Source organism: Gavialis gangeticus, unplaced genomic scaffold (assembly GCF_001723915.1).
Source record: "Gavialis gangeticus isolate Ggan-Ray unplaced genomic scaffold, GavGan_comp1, whole genome shotgun sequence".
NCBI lineage: Eukaryota > Metazoa > Chordata > Crocodylia > Gavialidae > Gavialis > Gavialis gangeticus.
Window position 1 is genome coordinate 16,351,800 of NW_017729028.1, and position 10,337 is coordinate 16,362,136.

A 10,337-nucleotide genomic window follows, 5' to 3' on the forward strand; every position below is an offset into this window, starting at 1 on the left:
CTGTCTATTGTCTGTTTTAGTGCAACAGTATTATTAATGCTTTCAAAAGTTTCCATATAGCAGTGTACCTTAGGTTATTTTCTCCTAATGTATGTATATGGGTTTTACAAGCTGACCTCAATATACTATTTTCAATGTATATTTTTAACCTTTGAATCCCTCTATATATTTCACTGGCCTGAGCACTACTTAAGAAAGATCGTGTTTTATTGTCACACATAGATATATTAAGGATGGTTCCAGGCAGAAAATAAAGTTGTCCTATTAACAAAACCCCATGTAAACTAGCATTATCAGCATCTTGGATAGCCGATCAAGGACTTTGCTAGTTTGTACTCTTAGTAGCAGTGCACTAAAATGCCACTCATCCCTGTTAACCTGTTAACTGTTTTCATAGCCTGACTTCACAGTGACAGCAGGAGAGTAAATAGATAAAATGACACTGGCAGAGTCCCAGATAAATTTTGGCTTAGCTACATAACTTTTTTAATGGAACTTGCTCAGTTCTTCATGTGGCTGCATCTCAATGAAAGCCAAGTAGGTAAACGACTTTTTTTTTAGGAGAAATTGTCCCCTGGAAAGATTTATTGAATGTATTTTCCTGAAAAAGAATTTAGAATGGGGATGCTAATATTTAGCCACTTACTTTTTAATGTGTTATCCTTCACCCTTCGTGTTAAAGTGAAAAGTTGTCACTGACTTCAGTAGTGCAGAGCAAATGCATAATATGCCTGATACGTTTTACTCAAGAGCAATGAATATCTACCCTAAGTGTTCAGTGTTGTTCTTAATTAAGTAACTTTTTTTTCTCTCCACCAAACTATTTTTGCTTTGACGCTAATTTGATGCATCTCTGATAGCTAACAGTTACAAACATTTAGGCCCTGGGGCCAAATGCTAACTAATGAGAAAACAACTTCCTCATTCTTGTGAAGTTCCTTTCACATGTTATGTTGCTAAGTGACATAAAATATCATCTTCATTAACAGTGAAAAGTATCTGTGGAACAGAGGGTTAGCACAAGGGTCTCAGCATTACTTGAGACTAGGTTGATATGGCAGGTTTGGGGGCAAATCAGCCATGCAAGAATCTCTATGAACAACTTAGGTAGTTCAGAAAACAAGGGCCTCTGTGCCAGTCTTTGTAAAGCAGTGAAGAGGGTTATAAATGATCTAGGCCATGGCAGTGGCCAACAGATATACATTTATGCATATACAGTAGTTCCAGTATCTCATTATCTGTCATATTAGAACTGTGGCTTAATAGTACAGAGGGAGGAGTTGGTCATGTTAGTCTGATAAAGTGAGCTCTGATTAAGTTAATGTGACGGAGTGAGCTCAGGCTCATGAAAGTTTATGCTATACATCTCTGATCTACTTAATCTATACAGTGCAGATCTATCCTGTCTTCTTTAGTAGAATAAAGTCATGGAGCAGCTATCATCCTATCTGCATACAGAAATATCAAAAGTGATAATGAAAATACTTCAAAGGATGGCTACCTGTACCAGAGAATGGATTATTGCAGATTCTTTCTATTACAATACTTGATGCATGTTTTCTTCCTCTCTCCTAATATTTATGATATCTCCCAAAATGTGATCAGAAAACAAACAGCACCCATGTCTATCGACAGCTCTGCAGTGCTCCAATCTTGTTGTCTTCAGAGAGCTATTGAGGCCCCTAGGCTCCTTTAAGTAAGGAATGCATCTGAGGAGATTTCCTGTCGATTAGGAAAGGTGAGTGATGGAGATGAGAGAACATTACAAATGATTGCAGGAAACAGATATAATTATCTCTCCTAGTTTCCCACAACAACAACAGTTACCTGGGGCACACCAGACATTTTACGTCATGTAGCAACTAATTAGTGCCGACCGTTGGTGCAAATTTCAGTGTTCTGGATACTGACAGCAGCTGCAGCATATACAAAGATCAGCCCTGGATCATATTATTTCTGCCCACTGGCTCTCTTTTACATTTAGTTTGTAATTCAAAGTTGTACCACTTCAAAGAGTTTGACCTTGTAATGTGTCATACAGCTACAATACACTGCAAAAAATGCAATGGGTTTTGGGTTTACACTAAGATGGAAAGAGGGAAGGGAAATATGTTCAGCGATTTAGTAGTGTTAAAGTGATGGCGTTCTGATGGCCCAAGAATTATGTGAGAGAGAAGAATTTCTTTGGATGATATCTTTTATTGGACCAACTGCATAGCTGAGATAGAGTTAAACAAGCTTTTGAATACAGGACGTTCTTCAGGTCTGAGGGGAAAATCAAGCAGCACAGAGATAGTAAAAAAACAGTTTGTAGAGCTGTGAAATGTGAGGGGGGAGAGAAATTCCCAGGTTTCAGATAAAAATTAGCAGAAGAAAAGTAGCTGATTACTGAGAAATCAAACCTATCAAAAGAGAGGAGGGTCATTGTCACTTTTCCTGTGTAGGAAGAATCCAGAAACCAGGAATCAAGACCTAGGAAGACCAATACTGCCTTTATGGCACATTATAGTCTACCTGATGCCTCCTACTTCCCTGTTTTCCATTATGTTCAGTTGACCAGAGGTCAGAAACAGTTGAGCATGCCAGAGAGTGGGGTGTCCCATTTTCAAACTAGAGAAATATGAGTACTATAATTTAGTCATATAAAGGGAAATAGGATTCAGCTCTTTCTCTCTCTATGCCTTCGTTTCCCCTCCAAAGTATTTTGTTCATCTAATTTAATCATATCTTAAGATTTTCAACACAACAATTGTCTCTTATGTTTGCAGTGCCTAGCACAGTGTAGCTCTGAATTGAGTTGAGGCCCCTGGCTGCTACCATAACACAAACAATCATAATTATATTATAGGAAAAAATGAAACTGCAAGGACAGCATAAAGTAAACTGAATTTAATATCAAAGCTAATGGAGGCCTCTGTGCTGTTCATATTTATTCATCTTCCTATTTAATTACATTAAAGAAACACCCCTAGATTCCAAAATGCATCCAATACAGTTGTGACATTTTCTCTAGACAGCAGCATAATACAGAAACTGAGCTATAAAATTTAGCTGTAGTTTGCCTCAGAGTAAACAGTATTTATAGCAAGGCTTTTGATACGGTCTCCCACAACATTTTCACAGGCAAGTTAACGAAGTACAGGCTGGATGAATGGTGATTAGAAAACTGGCTGGAGCATCAGGCTTAGGGGTAGTAATCAATAGCTTGATGTCTAGTTGGCAGTGAGTATCAAGTGGACTGCCCCACGGGTTGGTCCTAGGCTGGGTTTTGTTTAATATCTTCATCAACAACCTGGAAGATGACATAGAGTACATCCTCAGCAAGTTTGCAGATGACATCAAGCTGGTGGGGAGTAGAAGATATGCTACAGGGTAGGGCTAGGATTCAGAGTGACCTAGATAAATAGGAGGATTGGGCCAAAAGGAATATCATGAGGTTCAACAAAGACAAGTGCAGTCCTGCACTTAGGAAGGAAAAATCCCATGTACCAGTCCAGACTGAGAGCTGACTGGCTGGGCAGCAGCTCTGCAGAAAAGGACCCGGGGGTTACAGAGGACAATAAGCTGCACATGAGCCAACAGCATACCCTTTTTGCCAAGGGCTAGGGACAGAAGTTACACATAAACTGGTATAAGTGATCAGAAACTGGTTAAAATCTGTAACAGAACAGTGCATATAAATCAGTTTCAAAATGGCTGGAACTGGTTTAAGATAAACCTCATTGAATGCAGTATCAGGTTTAATTGATTTTGGTCAAATTAGTTCTTGAAACTTCTGTCCCAGACCCCTTCCTGGTTCAAATTAAATCATAGTTCCCCAGCATCCCAGAATGCTTTGCAGCCCTTGGCTGGACTGTCCTGTCTGCTCCAGAGAGCAGGGCTGGCCCTGCCCCTCTGTTCCCTAGCTGGAGGGGGAAGGAGGAAGCAAGACCAGCTGAGGGTGCAGCCCAATCTGCAGAGGGAGGAGCAAACTGTGCCCCCCCCAGCAAACCCAGGCTGGGATCCCGTGCCAGACAGGGGCGTTAAAACACCCCTTCCCCTGATCAAACATTGCTGGGTGTGACTGTGGACTACAGATCCCAGAGGCACCTGGAAGCAGGAAGAGGAAGTGATGAGCAACCCTGCAGAGTCCTGTTACTGTGATTTTGGACTGCAAATCCCAGAGACCTTGGGGACAGCAGAAGGAGGAATCAAACACACAGCCCATACTGGCTATGTGCCAGAGAGCTGCGCTTTAATGTTCCCTGGCTTTTGGCTTGAGCCACTGCAGGTATGTGGCTGCATTTCCTGAATCAAAGGTAAATGTCTGTTCTCTTCTGTTTCAGTTAAACCTTTGCAGCTTAGTCTAAGCTGCAAAGAGAGAATCGATTCAACCTTGGGCTTTTTGACTGTCTGTACTTAACCAAGGAGGCTAATGGTATACTGAGCTGCATTGGTATGAGTGTTGCCAGCAGGTCAAGGGAAGTGATTATTCCCCTCTATTCAGCACTGGTGAGGCCAGATCTGGAGTACTGTGTTCAGTTTTGGGGGCCCTACTGTGGGAATACTCTCTTTAAGAGGACATCTAGAGCTGCTTGCTTTTTGCTTAGGACTGGCTGGGATTGCAGGGAGAGACAAACCTGAGTTGTAGCTGTTTTAAAGAGTTGTTTGAAAAACATTTCTAGAGTCTTTCTTAAAAATAATGAACAGCATTTGCTCTTATTAAGGTCTTCTTCTTAACAGCACTCATCATTACACCCACTACAGGAATGATGTGGACAAATTGGCGAGAGTCTAGTAGAGGACAATGAAAATGGTACAGGGGCTGAGGCACATGACTTATGAGGAGACACTGGGGAAACTGTCTCCCCCCAGTGTCTGCTTATTTAGTCTACAGTAGAGAAGACTGAGGGGGGATTTAATAGCAGCCTTCAACTACCTGAAGGGGGGGCTGAAAGAAGATGGAGCAGAACTGTTCTCAGTGGTGGCAGATGACAGAACAAGGGGCGATGGGCTCTAGCTGCAGCAAGGGAAGTTTAGGTGAGATATTTGGAAGAACTTTTTCACTAGGAGGGTGGCAAAGCACTGGAACAGGTTACCCATAAAAGTGGTGGAATCTACATCCTTGGAGGTTTTTTAAACCAATAGTGTGCCAATAGTGGCTAGACAAAGCCCTGGCTGGGATGATCTAGTGGGAGTCAGTCCTGCTTTGAGCAGGGGATTAGACTAGAGGTGACCTCTTGAGGTCCCTTCCAACCCTCATTTTCTGTGATTCTTTGACTCTGAAAGCATAATTCTCTGGAAATAGAAACTCTGTTTTTCAAAGATTTATTTTAAAATAATAATCAATATTTTTAAAAAACTTGATTTCAGCCATTTAAAATAGGATTGGAGGGGGGAGGGATAATATAAGAAGGAAATGAAGGCAAAAAATATTGCCTATTTTTAACCGCAGAAATAAAGATGTGTATTAACTCTATACTGATTACAGTTTTGTGGTGCTTTGTCAAGTCCTGCAGATAAGTTTAACCGGTAAACGGTTTTTATTTTTATTTTTCATTCTGTCACCATGGTAACAAACATTTGAGGGTCTAATCCTGAGAGATATCAAGCACCTCCATGGCTTGTTGGTTTCTAAAACAGATTAGATATTTGAGACACATTTTAGGATCAGGATCACCATTTCTATCAATTTTTCATGTGGTAGAGGAAATTACCTTGACGTCACTCCTCAGAAGGGATTGTGAAAACAGACATTAAGCACACTGAGGCCCAATTTTTCCATTATATATGCATGTAACAACTACTTACAGTGTAACTCAGTATAGCCCACACAATGTTTTAAAACCCTACTTTAGATCATTTGGTCACCTGGAGTCAGAAGTAAAACAAGTGTCATTAATGAAGTGTTGGGAAGGTGAATTCCCTATTCATTGACTGCCAATTCCTTCAGTGCTTTCTCATTGCTAAAAAGCATAGCTTGGGGTCAAATCTTGGTGATAACAACTAAAGAAATTTCCCTACATAATTTCTGAATATTCCCCAAGGGATTCCCTTTTGTCTTTGCTGATTTCATTGACCTCAACCTGTTGATCCAATTTAGCACCCTGTAGCTCCTTTCTCTCTGAATTGATCTTGGTTTCAGAATATGAAGAGGATAGTTATGTCAGTAGTTAAGCAGGCAGTTTACATTTTTGCAGGCATCAACAACATAACAGAACAAGGAGCAACAGTCTCAAGTTGCAGCAAAGGAAGTTTAGGTTAGATATTAGGAATAATTTTCTCACTTGGAGGGTAGTAACTGGAACAGGTTACCCAGACAGGTGGTGGAAGCTCCATCCTTGGAGGTTTTCAAGACTCAGCTAGACAAAGCTGTGGCTGGGATGATCTAGTTGGCAATGGTCCTGCTTTGAGCAGGAGGTTAGACTAGATGACCTCCTGAGGTCCCTTCCAACTCTATTTATCCATGATTCTGTACCCAGTTGTTTCCATATCTGATTAGGCCTAAACTTGTGGTACCTTTGCAAATAGCTACTTTCAGGCTTTTCGGTTCATTGCCAGCTCTGTGGTGATGCCAGTTCTGCATGTGAAATGTAATATCAAGGCCTGTTGCCCAGACCCATATGGATTTGAATGTCATTGTGTAGTGGAGGATGCACTTCGGACAGGACACCCAATGAAAATCTTATAATTAGCTTCCCAGTAGCCAGCTTCCAGTGGGAGGATCTTGGCTACATGCTTATTTTATGAAAATTGGGGCTCCTCCCTAGCTTACTCCTGTGGCCATTGGCTAAGGGCAAGTGAGACTTGGGGGCATCCAAAGCCCAAGCACTTTTGGCTTGGGCCCGCATGTAGGATGCCCACCAATGCATCTGGGAGTATCTGAAGCCCCTGGCTGAAGAGTCTGTGGTGGAGGATACTTGCCAGTTGTAGCACCACATATGGTGTTCGAATGATTGAGTTTTGCTCAGTTGAGAGGATTCAGAAGTGATTTGGCTAATTTGAACTAGAATATGAAAAAATTTCCCCCCCAAAATGAACTTAAATCTAACTAGTATATTATAGTATATGATCCACAGTTTCCACATACAGGCAAATTCTACTTTCAACAGTACTTGGATTGATTAATCCTGGGTTTTTTTTGTTTGTTTGTTTGGGGGGGTTTTGTTGTTTTTTTGTGTGTGTGATTTAACAATTTAATTCAATCTCTAAGACACGTACAGCAAATCCTAAGAAGCGCACATGTACAGGGGTATTTGTTTCCCTTGAAACAATTCCACTCTCCGGCACATGGCAAAGTGACCCAGGTGGGGTACGGGAGGCTCAGACCAGCACCTGTGCTAGCCCCAGCTACCTTACCTAGGATCCTTGGGGACTCCCTGGGCAGCAGCAGCACCAAGTTGGCTGCTCAGAGCATGGCTTTGGCTGCCCAAGCTCTAGTTCCTGGCTGCACATGCCACTGCCACATGTGTCACGCTGCTTTATTTAGTGATGGATTTTTTTTAGCACCGGGATCTCCCAGTGTCATAAAACCCCACCACACTACAAATTAGCAGCTCAGGAAATGGGTGCACATGTACCGCATGTCATTTGCAGTGCTTTACTTTGCTTTGAGGCACTGCAAACCGCACATGCACACATGGCAGAATGCACCCCTAGGTGGCACTTATGCCTCTTTTAGGGATCTCAGTCATTAAATTCAATCCTATGCCATCCCACTCAACTAGTTTTGGACTACCTGATATGTTATGAAGTGATCCAATACTAGGGTTGCTATATGTCCAAGTTCTCCCACACATGTCCTTTCTTTGGGTCCTCCCATCTCTGTCTGGGCAGTTTTTTAAAATATCAGAAAATGTCCAGGATTTTTCCCTGCCTTGTCCCAGCAAGGAGCTGCTTGGGGCTCAGGGCAGTAGGGAAAGGTGATTGGAGGCAGGGTGTTACATGCTGTGCATGCAGGCCTGGTAGCTGAAGGCAGGTAAGCGTGTGTGTGTGGGTGTGTGTATGTGTCTGTGCATGCCTGCCAGCACTGGGACTGCAGCAGGGTGAGAGAAGGGGGTGGAGGGTTCTTCAGGGGAAGTAGGGAGCTGCTTGGGTAGAAGGGCAGGGGGGCAGGTAGCTCTGGGTTGGGAGTGGGGGGCACTGGCAAGGCTGGGGGACAGGGGACTGGAGTATGGGGTATCAGCAGGGACAGGGGCTGTGGGTTGGGAGTGAAGGGCACCAGCATGGTTTTGGGGGGCAGGGTACTGTGGGTCAGAAGTGAGGGGAAGCAGCAGGGCTGGGGGGGCCTGTGGCTTGGGAGTGAGGGGCAGGGCATGGGCATATCACTTCCCTCCACAATCATATACTCTGTCCCTCCCCGCAGGTGTCCTCTTTTTAGTTACCACCCTACTATACAATTAAACACTGAGTCTGAATATTGGCTATGAAAATGGCTGAAATCAGCTACTGGTTCAGAGCTCAGCAGTGAACTTTCAGCAGCAGTAGAGGGCAGAAGAAAAGACCCTAACACTGCCAAGGTAATGGCAATAGTGCCAGAAAGCAAGAATGGATTGAATGTCCATAAGGATAAGTCTTTTTTCCCCTTCTCTACCTGACAATAGTCTGCGTGGCAGAGGTGAAGAGTATGAGGACAGTCTGGCTACTTCACTGCTACCTCATTCTGTTGAGTGGGGAAAGGAAGGTCCTTAGACTTCACAGCCTTCCTGAGACCCTTGAAGAAAGCTTCCTCACAAAGGGGAATCAGTCTCTCCTATCTTAAGGAAAACAAGCACTGTATTGTGTAAAACCAAAGACTTAATGCAATAAGTAACAGCTATTTCAAGTGTAACCTGGGCGGTAATCCAAGATGTACCCCCTCTCCAATTGAAGGGATCAGAGCAGGTGCACAAGTGCTGTGGGAGGTGTAGGGACCCTCCTTCCCCTATAGAGCAGAGCCAGACCACCAGTGGAGACTTAACCATATACTTTTTAATGAGAAAAACAGTAGTAGGAACATAACATGTATAAACCAGGTAGTATAGGGAACACTACAACACCCCGATAGGGCAGGCTTCAATAAAGATTAGGCATTTACAATCGTAGACATATTCATCCAGTTGACAAAAGACAGGTTTAACAAAATATAAAACACAAACAGATGAACAAACAATGCTGGTTGGCGAAATATAAAATGCACAAAATAACAAGAAATATAGGGCCTAGGTACCTGGAGCAGGGAAACACAATGACCCCTTTTCCACTGCAACAAGGATTTCTCCCTGTCATTTCACTCACTCTATTTCATCCCAGATGGGACTTGAAATCAAATCTCCCACATGGCAGGCAGTAATTTTACCACACAGCCACCAATGCTGATACTGCCCCCTGCTGCCAGGGTGTTTTATCTTCCAGGTGCCCCTGCCTCACATCCAGCTTCCTGGCCTCTTGCTGGAGGAGCTGGAAGCAGAGCTGGGAACCTCTCAGGTCGCTGCTCAGATCCTTGCTGGGGCTGGGGAGCCTCTCCTGCTGGCTGCAGCCTCTCATACGGGTTCCTACAGCCCAGTGGGGAGCCTTTCCTGCCAGCCGCACACTGCGCTGCTGAGGGTCCAACTGCTGCCTGCAGGTCCTGCTCCTTCAGGCTCTTCTGGGGCAACTGCTCCTGCCCTGCTGGCCCAGCTCTTGCCAGCTCTTTGAAACTTCTTCCTTATGGTCCCTCACTGGTCTCCCCTGACTCAGATGCACTTCCCCTTTTATCCCCCTCCAGGTGACCCAAGGGGTCAATCAGGGGACATGGAGGGTGAGTCTGTGGGGCCTGATGGGTGAGGAAAGGGAATTCCAAGCCCTCCAATCATCTTTTACCCTTTCAAACCCCCGGGCAAATCATTACCAGCAAGCCTGTGACACAAGTCAGAGCTGTCTGATAAAAGCTGGCTAAAGGGCAAGATTAAATGAGGAGCTGTTGCCCAAGTTCATCAGCTAGAAACCCTTATGGACAGGGGAGAGTGAAACTGGACATCAGGGTGCCTATACCTCCAATTGTTTGCCAAAAGGCAGGCAGTTTTAATTAGGGTTACTATACATCTGAGTTTTCCCAAACATGTCCTCTTTTTAGATCTTCCAATCTTGGTCTGGGTGATTTTTTAAAATATGACTAAATGTCCAGGATTTTTATCAGCTCAGCTTCAAAGTTTTTCCTAGCACTTCCTGGTTTGCCCCAAAGGGCTGCTTGGGGCTTGGGGCTTGGGGCTCAGGGCAGAGCAATTGGAGGCAGAGTGCACACACACATGATAGGTGTGTAGCCAGGCACAGGGGTGGGAGCAGCCCGATAGCTGGATACAGGTAAGTCTGTGTGGGAAGGGTGTATGGCGGAGTGTGTG

The 10,337-nt window shown here is 43.9% G+C and overlaps 1 long non-coding RNA gene across 1 annotated transcript in view; it reads right to left on the reverse strand.

Moving 5' to 3' along the window:
* Positions 1–6,347: 6,347 nt before the first annotated feature.
* The window catches only part of LOC109300102, a 14,427-nt gene continuing 10,437 nt past the window's right edge, over positions 6,348–10,337 (reverse strand). The window contains exon 3 of the long non-coding RNA XR_002098118.1: positions 6,348–6,367. This is a non-coding gene — a long non-coding RNA (uncharacterized LOC109300102). The remainder of the gene's footprint in view (positions 6,368–10,337) is intronic.